General features: G+C 42.6%; 1 protein-coding gene across 8 annotated transcripts in view; it reads left to right on the forward strand.

The window, feature by feature from the left end:
* The first annotated feature begins 1998 nt into the window (after positions 1-1998).
* The window catches only part of KIAA0040 (KIAA0040 ortholog), a 95349-nt gene continuing 85132 nt past the window's right edge, over positions 1999-12215 (forward strand). For 3 of the 8 annotated variants that reach the window (XM_069231569.1, XM_069231568.1, XM_069231567.1), the window contains exons 1-2: positions 2027-2478; positions 7567-7667. The gene's annotated coding sequence lies outside the window, so the exon portion shown is untranslated. Of the gene's footprint in view, positions 2479-2835; positions 2947-7566; positions 7668-12215 lie in introns of all 8 variants that reach the window. The other 5 variants (XM_069231572.1, XM_069231573.1, XM_069231570.1 and 2 more) reach the window with 4 other exon arrangements.

The following is a 12215-nucleotide window of genomic DNA, read 5'->3' on the forward strand; positions in this document are numbered from 1 at the left end:
GATGCATTTGTAACACATCGGATGGGACATCTGCCTCACTGGTGATGGCGTATCCTATACACCAAACTCTAAATAAGGCCCATCGATTGGTTTTTCAGCTCAATATCTCAATCCATATTAAATGGCAAGTAAGCCATTAAATTTGATCAACTAACAGACCTCTCAGTCTTACACATGAACAGTTGCCTTACATGTTAAGAATCACTATCCAGCCACTGTATTGTAGGGTGTAATCTGTGCAAAACCACTAGTCCAGGCCCTCAAACCCCTTCCTATCACAGCTGTTCCTATCATTGATGGGGCATTAGCTTGACCACCAAGGTCTCCAGGACACACAGTCCACTCGAAGGAACAACTCATCCTTGACATGTGAGGCGAGCGCATATCCTTCCATGTCAGGCCTGAGATACTGATCCAGTCCTGGTTTTATTCTTTTCCCTAAATATAAAGAAAATCATCCAATAGGGCTGGTTGAGCTAATCTCCCCTGACCTAGGACAACTTGAGGGTTCTGTGCCTCCAATGAAGTTGTGTAACCTTATACACATGGATTAAAACTGCAGCTCCTCTCATGTTTTCCTTTGCTGACAATGTTTGAAATCAGTAGCCACACCTGCTATGGAACAAAGCAGGGTGCTGGAACTAGAGGTGCCATAGGTGCTGCAGCACCCTCCAGCTTCGAGGCACTTCAGAAGCATAACGGAAAACAATGCGCTCTTTCAATCACTTTCTTTCATCACAGCATTAGCTGCTTGTTCAAATGCAGTGAAAGGTCAAGGCCGGGAACAACTTTTAACAAACCACTGTTCATTAGCAGGTCAAGCCTGTTTAAGTTTGAATTTTGAGGCTTCAGAGACGTGTCATTTGCTAACAACGTGTCTCTCGTGATCGGGTCCTATAGAAGATGAAAGAATGAGGCAAGTGAAAGGCACCAGTGTACAAATTAGCTCCTCTTTAAAGTTCAAAAATATAGGAAATCAGTCTCATTTAGGCCTTTTAATTGTGGAAAGTTGTGGCAGGCAAGTTTCAAAACTTGGTGAAAAAGCATACCGATATACTTTTATCTTATCCTTGTGGGCACCAATGGCTAAAACCAATTTGATATTTTAACGGTCTTCTTTACATAACTCCTTTTTTTGTATAAAAATGTACACAGTTTAGCCATATAACAGACAACTGCCTCACAATCCACTATTAACCCACATTTTCCCAAAAATGTCCCAGACTATCAACTCATCCACCTCCATCCAACCCCACTAAAAGGTTTTAGGTCATTTGCTACACTCACCTATTACAGTAGGTCGCAAAAAATGAGTCAGTTTCCGGTAAAAATTCTGGGTGAGATTTATAATAGTATTGCATCGCCCTTGCGCAACACAAGGGGGTGTAAGGGCGACACAACACTAAGGTCGCATTTATCAAGCCACGCAAAGCCACCTTGCATGGCCCTGTATGGCTTGATAAATCTGGAGTAGCATAAGCAAATTGCTGCCTTGCATTACTCTACTCCATGGGTGGAGCGTGGGTGTGAAATGTGTCCTCGTATCTAAAAAGAACTCCGTTTGCAGTAAAATATAGCGCTAAATACAGACCCTGCATGTTGCCTACTTTTGTTTAATTTCAGGTAATTTTTCTGACACTTCTCATAATTAAGGAAAACGAAATTACATGAATTTTTCAAAACCATAATTAACCTAATAACTTTTTTGGGGGGGAAGCGGGGGGGGGGGGTCAGAGGAGCTGCGCCCACAAGCAGTGAACCTCACCGTCCTTGGTGCTGTCTGCAAACTCGTACCTCACATTTAACCAGTCCACACAGACGTCCGACATGCACACAAATCTCGCATACTTTGGTGCAACGTTTTGTGGCACATAGAACTAATGCTTTCAACAACAAACACGAGGGAGGCGCCACCTAGGCGTAGGAGCGCCAATCTACACCCCAAGGTCACGGAACAAACAAAAATGCAGTTTTGATGCCAGGTGTGTGCAGCACGTGTTTCCTGTGAATACTAGAATCTTTACCCTTGTACAACCACTTCCTCCGAAGGAAGCGCCTAGACCTGCATCAGTTCACCGTAACGCGCTGCCCAAACATCACTCACTGAGAGCCTCCTTGCCAGAGCCTGAGCCGCCTCAGGAAGTAGAACCTCTGACATCAGGCTGCGCAGACCTCAAGAATGCGAGGCGTGAGCCAACACGAAGCAAACTGAATAAGACACGGCGAAAGAAAGAATAACAGCGTCGGCAGAGAGCAGAGGAGGTGCAGGCGTAGGTTTCTTAATTTAACGGTGACGTAGGCATGTGACGTGGGACACGCCCAGGTGTGGTAGGCTCTGGGGCCAAATACAGCGGTGAAGTATCCGAATAGAGCGGATAGAGGTGATTGCCATCCCCCACCTCACGACCTTAAACTTTGAAACCACAGAGAAACACACCGCCTTTAACTTTGTCAGAGAAGACAGCACTGTTCAAAGAGGTAAGTGACTGCTTCGAGGGACCGCGAGTCGGGGGTTGCTGTCCCTATACCACTCTCCCATTGTATCCGTAATATTTGCCTCGAGGCGCATAGCACAGTGTCTAAGTCAAGTGTCATCCTGTGCCAAGCCAGAACTTGCAAGATTGCTCAATGGAACAAGTGTTCCCTGCGGACAAATGCGTTTCTCCTGCTGGCCGCCTAGCCCACCTCTGGCGTGGCAAGCTCACTTGTTCATCTTTTCCATCTAACATTCGGTGCGCCTAGATACACTTCGGTTTGCGGTGTGCGCCAATTAAATGCTTTTGTATTGTGAATTGTGGAAGTCAAGTCTAGGTCTTTTCTCCCGTGATCTTCCAGTGACTCCCTTTCAGTAAGATGCTCAGTGGGATAATGCGCTTGCGGCAGAAGTCCCGAACGGAGACAGGTTCTGGTACAGGTCGGGCGGACTCACCCATTTTCACTTCAAAGGTAAAGAAAATGCTAACCACTGAGTTGCTAATAATGCTCCGTCATTGTTTTTACTGAGTTTAAGCATATTACAAAATAGATGTAACCCATAATGTCCCGCATTTTAAGGACCAAAGCAGCCAGTGTTCAGCACTGCCACTGCGTGTGTATGTGTGTACAGACCAACTTAACCTCATACAGCCCTCCACTAAACCAATAGGGACCATCTTAGCCCATGACGCAGAAGAGACTGTTACACAGACCAGACACATTCATTTCTGTCAGCTGTGACACCACCCAGCCAGGAAAGCAGTAAGGCAATGTCCGACCGTCCGACTCTCGAGAGCAGAAGGCTACACAAACGGCAGAATGTGTTACTCAAATAACGTGCATGTGGCGTAACATACGTTCGTTTCTGTTATCAATTCTTTATGTGTTCTATGGGAACTTATTTTCTGTTGATCAGTTCTGTGGAATTCAGTGGTGTTCTTATGGTAGTCGCCAAAATAAGAACAAATCACTCGTTAGCTGACGTCAATGGTTCTCAACCTTTTGACTTCTCCGGACCCCCACTTTATCATGAATCTTTTAATATTATTTCATTTTCTAAGCCTTCGAGGACCCCCTGAGGAGGCTTCGCGGACCCCCAGGTGTCTCTGACCAAAGGTTGGGAACCACTGGATTACGTGATTTCATTTGTTTTGAGAAGTAGCAAGATTTTGGTGTTGAAGGGGCAAATATACCCAGAGGTCATAAGGTGCATCACAGTGACCATAGTTGCTGAGCTGCATTACCTAAAAGGGTGAGAGAACAGAACCATATCTACTAAGATGAATAGCATAACAAGGCTCACAAGGGCCCTAGTACAAGCAAGCCAAATGTCCCTTTCGCCTGCTGATGGGGTACTAAAATATAGTATTCCCTGTGTTCAATGGGCCCCTTAAGGCTCTGGGCCCTTCTGCACCTGCTCCACCAATGCTAGACATTCCCTTGACTTCAATATGGCACTGCATCTCTCTCCCATGGCCCTGGGGCACTTTAGGGTGACTTTCGTCACGCACACACCTTTGCACCATAGATCATGTGTGTGTGTGAGATATGTATAGCACAGGTTTTGTAATAGTAGGGTACCCTTAGAGTACAACAACTATGCTTAGACATCGTTTGCAGTTTTTCCAACCTTGTATGTGTGCTGTTCAGTAAAGCACTAATAAAAAGTTTGAAAACTTTGAAGAAAAACAGCTTTTCTCCAATTTTATGCACATTTTTCTTTGCACAATACCCTAACTACAAATGTTAGTAGACATGGCTTTGCAGCAAAACCCAAGGGTGGTTGCATTGAAACGCCCACAAACTATCCATGGGACACACCAATGGGCAAAGTGTCACAAAGCAGTGAATACTATGGGGCTAAATTCTAAAGCAAAACAAGTTTTGTGCTGGAAAGTAAATCTGAAATTGAAATGTGTGTATGTGGAAGCAAAGAACTGCAGAAAAATGTATGTAGGTTACGAGGTCAGGTGACAGTTACACTGTCCAGCCAGACACAAACATCCCTCTCATCTGTTCTGCTGCCAGAGAAAAACACCATTAATTACTTGGTTATGTAAGACACTTTAGTAGTGTTACAGTGTTATGCATGTGCCTCTGAAAGTTCAAGCTCAGGCAGCTGGATAAATAAACAAAATGATCACAGCTGTGTGAAGGGCAATCTCTTTTTATGTGGAAGCACACAATTTCTGCCCAATAAAAACATGTACTCTTGGTTTCCAATATGGGGACGGAGTCAAAGCCCCTCTCTAGTAGCTCATATAATTGTCTGGCAACAGCTGTTCTGTCAAGACAGACCACAAAAATGTGAGGTCAAGCAAGAGTATGTTTATTTTATTTTACCGTTACTTAGGCATTTATGAAAGCTTCCAGCCATGTATAAGAAGTTCTGATATAATATGGACATTCATTTTTTAATAGGGGTTTTCACCACCATCTTGAGGTTTAAGGGCACTTTAAATAATTCCAAATCTAATTTTGTGCAAGTTTATGACACCAAAAGTGTGAAGAAAGGGTGAGCAGGGGTTTCCAGAATTGGGTCCTGGGACCTGCAGGCTCTGCCACAACCAGCGACTCTGGCCCATGCAGCAGGAGCATTAAGCAACCAACCTGCCCTTTTTCTTGTGTCATTTGTTATATATAATATTATGCTTTGTTATATTATTCATGTTATATGTATTATGTAACGCTATTCTGCTATACTGTTATGCCATGCTATGCGGAACTCTGTTATCTTACGTTTTTGTCCTCCGTGTGATTGTAGGGTATGCTGTGCTATACTAATATTATTATATGTATTGCTATGTCCTCTTTCATGGTTTGTTATGGTATGCAGGATTGCATTATGCTGCATGCTGTATGCTGTGCTATGCTACATTAGATAGACAAGGCCCCAGCATGGCCTCGACTGATCAATAGGCAGCTACTGCAGACATCGTTTAGTATTATTTATGCAATCTTAAATTGTATTCTGATTCAGAGAAGCTTTAAGTAATTCGTGGCCCCACCTCCCATGAGCCCTCCTATGAAAATGAACATTCTTTCTGTTTCACCTCGTCTATTTCTATGTGTAAGTGAAAACCCTCATCCTCGCTGCCTACCTTTACCCTCAACTCTGTGCCTGTTTGCCTAGGGTCATCTTATGAATGTTTGGAGCCACGAGCAAGTTATATTTCTTTTGGTTTTCTATAAACAGTTTTTTTATTTTAAATTATTGGCACCAGGAAGAGTAAGCATTTTAATCCTAAAAGGAGCAAGTCCTATTTTAGCTGTTTTTGCGTGACCCCATTTCTTAAAGTTTGCTTAGCATCTTGAGGACTTTAGGTGACAGAAAATGGGTAATGGAATTGAAAGTTATCCCCTACAGGGGCCCCCAAATTATGTCTTGCACAGGGCTCTGAAATGCCTTAAGACAACACTGAGTTAATCAAATACGGAGTGTTACACTACACGGAAGGACTGCCGGTCTTGTGCAAAGTATAGATCCTGATTTGTCTTTGAAATGTGGCGTGTGGTATCTGAAAAGGTTTGGCCAAACCCCCTTTCATCAGGAAGCTGTGAAGTATGACCCTTTGCCAAAAAATACAAATGCACACTAGAGAGATGTGAAAGACCACACGGGCATGGGGTGATAAACTTACTCCATCTCATTAAGGACACTATCTCTTGTCCTAGACTTTTCCCCTATAATTAATTTCAGGTGTGTTAGTATAATTAGTTCAATGGAAGCAAAACAAGACCTCAACACTCAGAATGCAGTAGAAAAGTCCAGGACTGGAAACAGTGCCCATGAGGCCTATAGAGTGGTGGTCATCCTACACTGGGGACAGAGATGGAATGTTGCAATTGTACAGGCCCAATGTTTGATGGTCATAGCTGGTTCTATGACAGTTTGATGTGGAAACTTGACCCACAGTGCTGGAATTGGCAAAAAGTACTCCAGGAAATCTCAAACGGGGACGAAGCAGCGAGGGCAGTAAGGGGAAGGTCAAGAGAGGGAGAGTTGTAGGAGCTGTACAATGATAGTTATTCTGTGCATTATTTTGTACAAACTACAACCTCAAATAAATTGTCAGTATGGATATAAGTGTTTATAAGCTAATGTGTCTTACATAATTGGTCGCAAATAGAATGCATTTTAATTAATGGTGGCCGATAAATTACACTTCACAGGCGGAGTTGGCCGAATTTTGGCCACTCCGTGTTACGCTTCTAATGCAGTGTTCCGGTCAAATCCTGCTAACTGCTGTGTGGCGGAGTTTTTTTACTTGTGTGTCGGTTGCCATCGGTAAGTTGTCAAGCAAGATTTGGCATCCCCTAGTGCAATTTCTGGTTGCAAGGAAGACACCCAGCGGGATTTCCCCAAACAGGGGCAGTCACAAACGGTTGCGACCGTTTGCGGTCAGAAATCTGCAGTTCGAGTAGAAAATTTACCTGAGCAGCAGCAAAATCAACTCGAGAAGCAGCGCCCTCTGATGCACCATATGGTGCTGTTCACGCTGATCTTTCAGCACAGAATGAGCTCCTGTTGCTAAAAATTAGTGCAAGCAGCGCAAGGTGCCTATTTCCGCCCGTTTGCGGAACTTCACAGAATCTGCCAGAGTTTTCATGTAACTCCACGGAAATCCGTGGCGTGAAACTCCACAAGTTCCACCCACCCCTAATTTTCATATAGCGTAGAGGCCCCAGGCACCTCCTGAATAAATCTATATTACAGTGTATAATACTGGTAAGCTAACTCAGGTAGCTAATTAACTTGCTGAAGAGATCTGTGTCAGGGCATAGGTTTGAATTATTAAATAACTGACATGGTTCATGTGTCTGTTACAGTAAATTACTTGTAATCAATAGACGACAGGTTTCTATTTTGTGTAAAGTACTTCAGTTGGTTAATGTCTTTCTAGCAGAGATCCCTATTTACCTTTCAAGTCGTGAGTTTCAATCAGGTCGAATAGCTCAGTGAGTTATGCATCATTGCAAATATCTTCACCTAACTTGTACTTTGAAAGGCATCATTTTCAATCCTTACTGGTTAATAAAATGGACTAGGACTGGTGGTGATCAATATATATAGATATCTCATTCTTGCAGGGATAACTCAAGGAGTCATACAATCCCTGCTGCAATGAAGTGGTGATCGGCACTCTACAAGGCTGAATCTCTATAGGGCTGAGTCACCTTTTCTCTGGAAGGTCAGTAAATTGAACATCATGAGTGGGTAATTGTAATATCTGTTATTTATAGTGTTTGCAAATGGCAGAAGTACAGTATGAAGCACTATACAAACAAATTATTTATTTATATGTAGTGAACACATTTGCTTTTTCTTCTGGATTCTATGCATGGTTATAAGTGTAATTACACACAGAGATATACCAGATATTCTTTCATATCTGCAGAAGAGGCTTTTTCCTCTTTCTATGTGTGCTGCACACATAGAAAGAGGAAACAAGCATTTGGAATGCAGTGAGTCTTGCGTTTGCTTGAGTTAGAGCTGTTAATGTTGTAAATTCCTTACCGGACTTTTCTTGCCACTTAACTTGAAAATGAAAAGGAGAACAGTTGACATAAGCGAGCCAATTCAAAGAGCCATGGCTGCCATGAGCATGAGTGCAAAGGAGACACACAAAAGGAAAAAGAAGTTCGCTCGCAGTCAAAGGTATCAGCAATCATGCATTTATGCATGTAACAGGGTCGATGTCCAAGACGGTAACCATGCCACCCCAAGGAATGACAAATGTAAAGCATTTACCAAAGATAACAAAGAATTTTTGAAAGGCAAGCCCACGAATGAGTGATAGTGATGGGCGATCAGTGGGAGTAGTTAAAATCCCACAGATAGATTACAACAGGTCAGAGCCCTTGCGCGCTCAACCTAAAGACCAGGAGAATTAAGATATTTCTCATCCTTATGCCTCTCTAGGGTAACTATATCTTTTTGACGCATTCCCAGGTTTACCAGGTTTGGTAAATCGGGAAATGCACCAAAAACCATGGGAGTAGCATTGGAACACCCACGCAAAACCCATGGAACGCCTCCCTTGCTCATAATAAGGCAACGCAGTGATTAGCGCTGCATTGGATTACTCCAGATTTTTTGAGCCACTAAGGGCCACGCAAGGAGACTTTGGGTGGCTCCAAAAATCTGACTTAAGGTTTGCGTCACTCTTTCACAACATTATGTGGTGAAAGAGTAACGCAAACAGGGTCATAAATATGGCCCTTAGTCCTTACCTTACAGGTAGGCCAGAAATAGGCAAACAGTTAGTCACAAGGTAAAATTTTGCAAATTGGACAGTCTGATTCTAAAAGAGATATAGGGCCGCATTATGATATTGGTGGCAAATGCCGCCTACTGCCACGTCGACGGCCGCCAAAATACCGTCGCCGTGGCTACCGACCGTCCATGGCATTATGACCATAGACGGAATTCCGCTAGAAGGCTGGAGGAATTCCGTCAACAGTCATGGTGGCAGACGGCGATAAGGTGGCACTGCGGCCAGCAGCAGCGCCATGCCAATGAAACACCGCCTAGCGTATCATGAGCCATGATATGGCCCGGCGGTGTTTTGCTGGTGGACGCTGCTGCTGGCAGCAGCGCCGCGTCCCGCCTCCTGCCAGAGGACCTCCTGCAAGCAGGTAAGTTGGGTTTTCTGATAGGAGAGGGGGCTGGGGGTGATGTGTGCATGTGTGGGGGTGTTTGTGACTGTGTGCATGTGTGTGTAATGTGTGTGTGCATGAGTGGGTGTGAGTGTACATGCTTGTTGTGTCGTGAGATTGCATGTGTGCCTGGATGTATGTTTGTGAGTGTTGCTGTGAGTGTGTATGAATGTATGAATGCATGGGTGAATGTGTGTATGCATGTGTGTATGGGTGTGTATATTATGTGTGTAAATGTGCGGGGGTCGGGAGAGGGAGGGGAAGGATGGGGGAGGACTGTGGGAAGGGGGAGGAGGGCGGGGGAGTCCCGTATCAGTGCCAGGGAAGGAATTCCCTGGCACTGATAGTGCCTACCGCCATGGTGTCAGTGGCGGTACAGAAACCACTGAAACCATGGCGGTGGGCGGGGTCATAATGCCATGGGCGGCCTAGTGACGGCCGTTGGGCTGGAGACTGTAGTCTGCAGCCTGGCGGTCGTTACCGCCATGGCGGTCGGTGTGGCACATTGCCAATGTTATAATAGTGGAGGTAGGTACCGGCAGCCTGTTGGCGGTAATACCTCCACTATACCACCGACTTCCGGGGTTGTAATGACCCCCATACTGTTCTAGGCCTACCTAGGGCAGCTAGAAAGACGCACATAGCAAGACTAAATGATAGAAAAATAAATAGAAGTACATTCATGATTCACAAAAAGCAGATCCTGGAGTGAGTCATAATGCTCCTCTCCTCCTTCAGCGATGTTAATAAATAGCACATCACTTGGCAGATGTGCATACATGGTTTACGTCATGCTGCTCTTTTATGGGCAAAACTTATATACAAAGGCATTTAGTTAAATTACTGCAGCGAGTAAAAATCGAATTAAATGGGCCTTGTTAGTATGGGACAAGTAGTTTGTATATGTAAAGCCACTGTGACGTAAGGCAGAGATTTCTCATATTGGTGAAGACCTGCTATGGTAATAATGTGGAATACGGCTGTTGCAAGGTAGGAGTGAATGTTTGTATACACTGTTTTTGATACACTTACTTGCAGTAAAATATTTTATTGGGCCACATTTATGTAACCCACGAAACATTCACAATAAAAACATAGGGCCTCCTTTACAAGAAACTGATAAATCGGCATCGATTTGTCAGATTTCTTGCACCTGCCGTAAATCCCCTAACGACACCATGAATGCTCTGTATTTTTATATATAGAGCTCTATGGCGCACGTTCTCACGGATGCGTCAGAAATTCTGAAACATATGCTGCTGCTAAAGTGACAAATGTCTAGAGTTGTGTCGTAAAACTGACACAACTTCAGCAATGCGTCAAAGCACAGAGAAGAGTCCCATTGTAAAATGCCCTGCATCAATTTTACGTCTGGTTTGAGAAGGCGTTATATGTTTGATGCAGTGAAGTCGTAGAGTGATGCAGTGAAAAGTTGTAAATTTCATGTTGTCAGATCTACATGGCTTTTTACACGAGGATGCCTTCCCTGCTTACGTTATACCTGTCACATGTAAAATGTGATGCAGGGCTTTACAAACTGATGCACTGGGACAGTTTCTAAATATGGAGCAGTGCACAGCACTGATTACACTGCCGCTGTGTCAAATATAATTACACAGCGGCGGGGCAACAGGCTTGTAAATGAGGCTCATAGTATTTAAAAAGCATTGTGTTCATAAGAAATGCACTACAGAGCGTTTCAATCTTTGGCTTAGACATATGTTTTTAGTGTCTACAGGAGATGACATACCTCTGTAGAGAAATGAATATCTCTCTATATAAGTCTTCCTTCTGGGGATGCAATCATTTCATCTACTCAGAGTCAATTACTTAATCAAAGCCATAAGGTATCCTTTCGCAAATCATTGTTTTCTTGACATTCCTCTAATCTTAACTTTCCATCATCCTGGCAGTACTCACTACAAACATAGTATACCTTGTTACTGTCTATTCAATTACATGTTCTTTTATAAAAAAAATACATACATCAATCCATTAAAAAAACTTTAATGTAATACACAGGGTTCCTTATAATGATTTTATTAAACAAATATGATTGTGATTAGTTCATGTGCATATCAATATGGAAAAGGGGGGAAATTTAAATTTAAAAAACCTAATTCTGGGAAAAATTACACATATATATATATATATATATATATATATATATATATATATATATATATAAATTAAACAAAGAAACAGCATATTGCCTGCGAGCTCCTAATGGCTGGTGGTGATGGAAAACAGTGCTATGCAGAGCACTGTTGAAAATCGAACTCAACGACTTCTCAATCCTTTAAAGAAAGTCTCGGCACTCCGTGGTACATTTTTGAATGCAAGTTTATTGCAACTCTGCTGAGGACTCGTCAAAACATTTCGGCATGTACCACACCTTTGTCACAATGCTGACTGTTACTCAAAGGGTGTATTAGACACAAAAACAAACTTATGCTGACAGTTATATGAAACAAACAACGGTCAAAGCACTTAAGGGGTAATACAGCCTCATTTTGAAATGACTTCCCTCACCATTCAAGAAGTGCTTGTTAATCTCTGAATGCGCTATCATAAATGCAATAACTTCATTTTGAAATGTTCAAGTTACAAAATCTAGTTACTTATACAGGGAATTAAAATCTAGCAATTTAGATTATTGATATCCATGATTAAATTCATTCAAATGTTATACATACATGAATTTCTTGGGAAACAACACTTGCTGTGTGTTCTATAGTTATTCAGAAAAACATTTAAAAATCCTGCCCCAGTGGGTTAAATGTAACAAAAGCAAATAACATTCCTCACATCAATGGGCTGTTCCCAAGGGAAAATTGTCACCCAATTATCAATTTGCACTGCAACTTGCTTTGTGTTATCCTAATATAAACAGAAATAACAATGCCAGTTTAAATAAAAAAAATAATAATAGACAATGTATGTTCTCACTGAACATTGTAGTGCTAAACATTCAAAGAACTTCATGGTTTGCAATGAACAATAGTCTGATTAATACTTCAACAAATTAAGCCCCAGTGGGCTACAAACAATATGTGTTATTCTTGGTGAAAATGAAAGCT

The sequence above is a fragment of the Pleurodeles waltl genome, chromosome 4_2 (assembly GCF_031143425.1).
Source record: "Pleurodeles waltl isolate 20211129_DDA chromosome 4_2, aPleWal1.hap1.20221129, whole genome shotgun sequence".
Taxonomy (NCBI): domain Eukaryota; kingdom Metazoa; phylum Chordata; class Amphibia; order Caudata; family Salamandridae; genus Pleurodeles; species Pleurodeles waltl.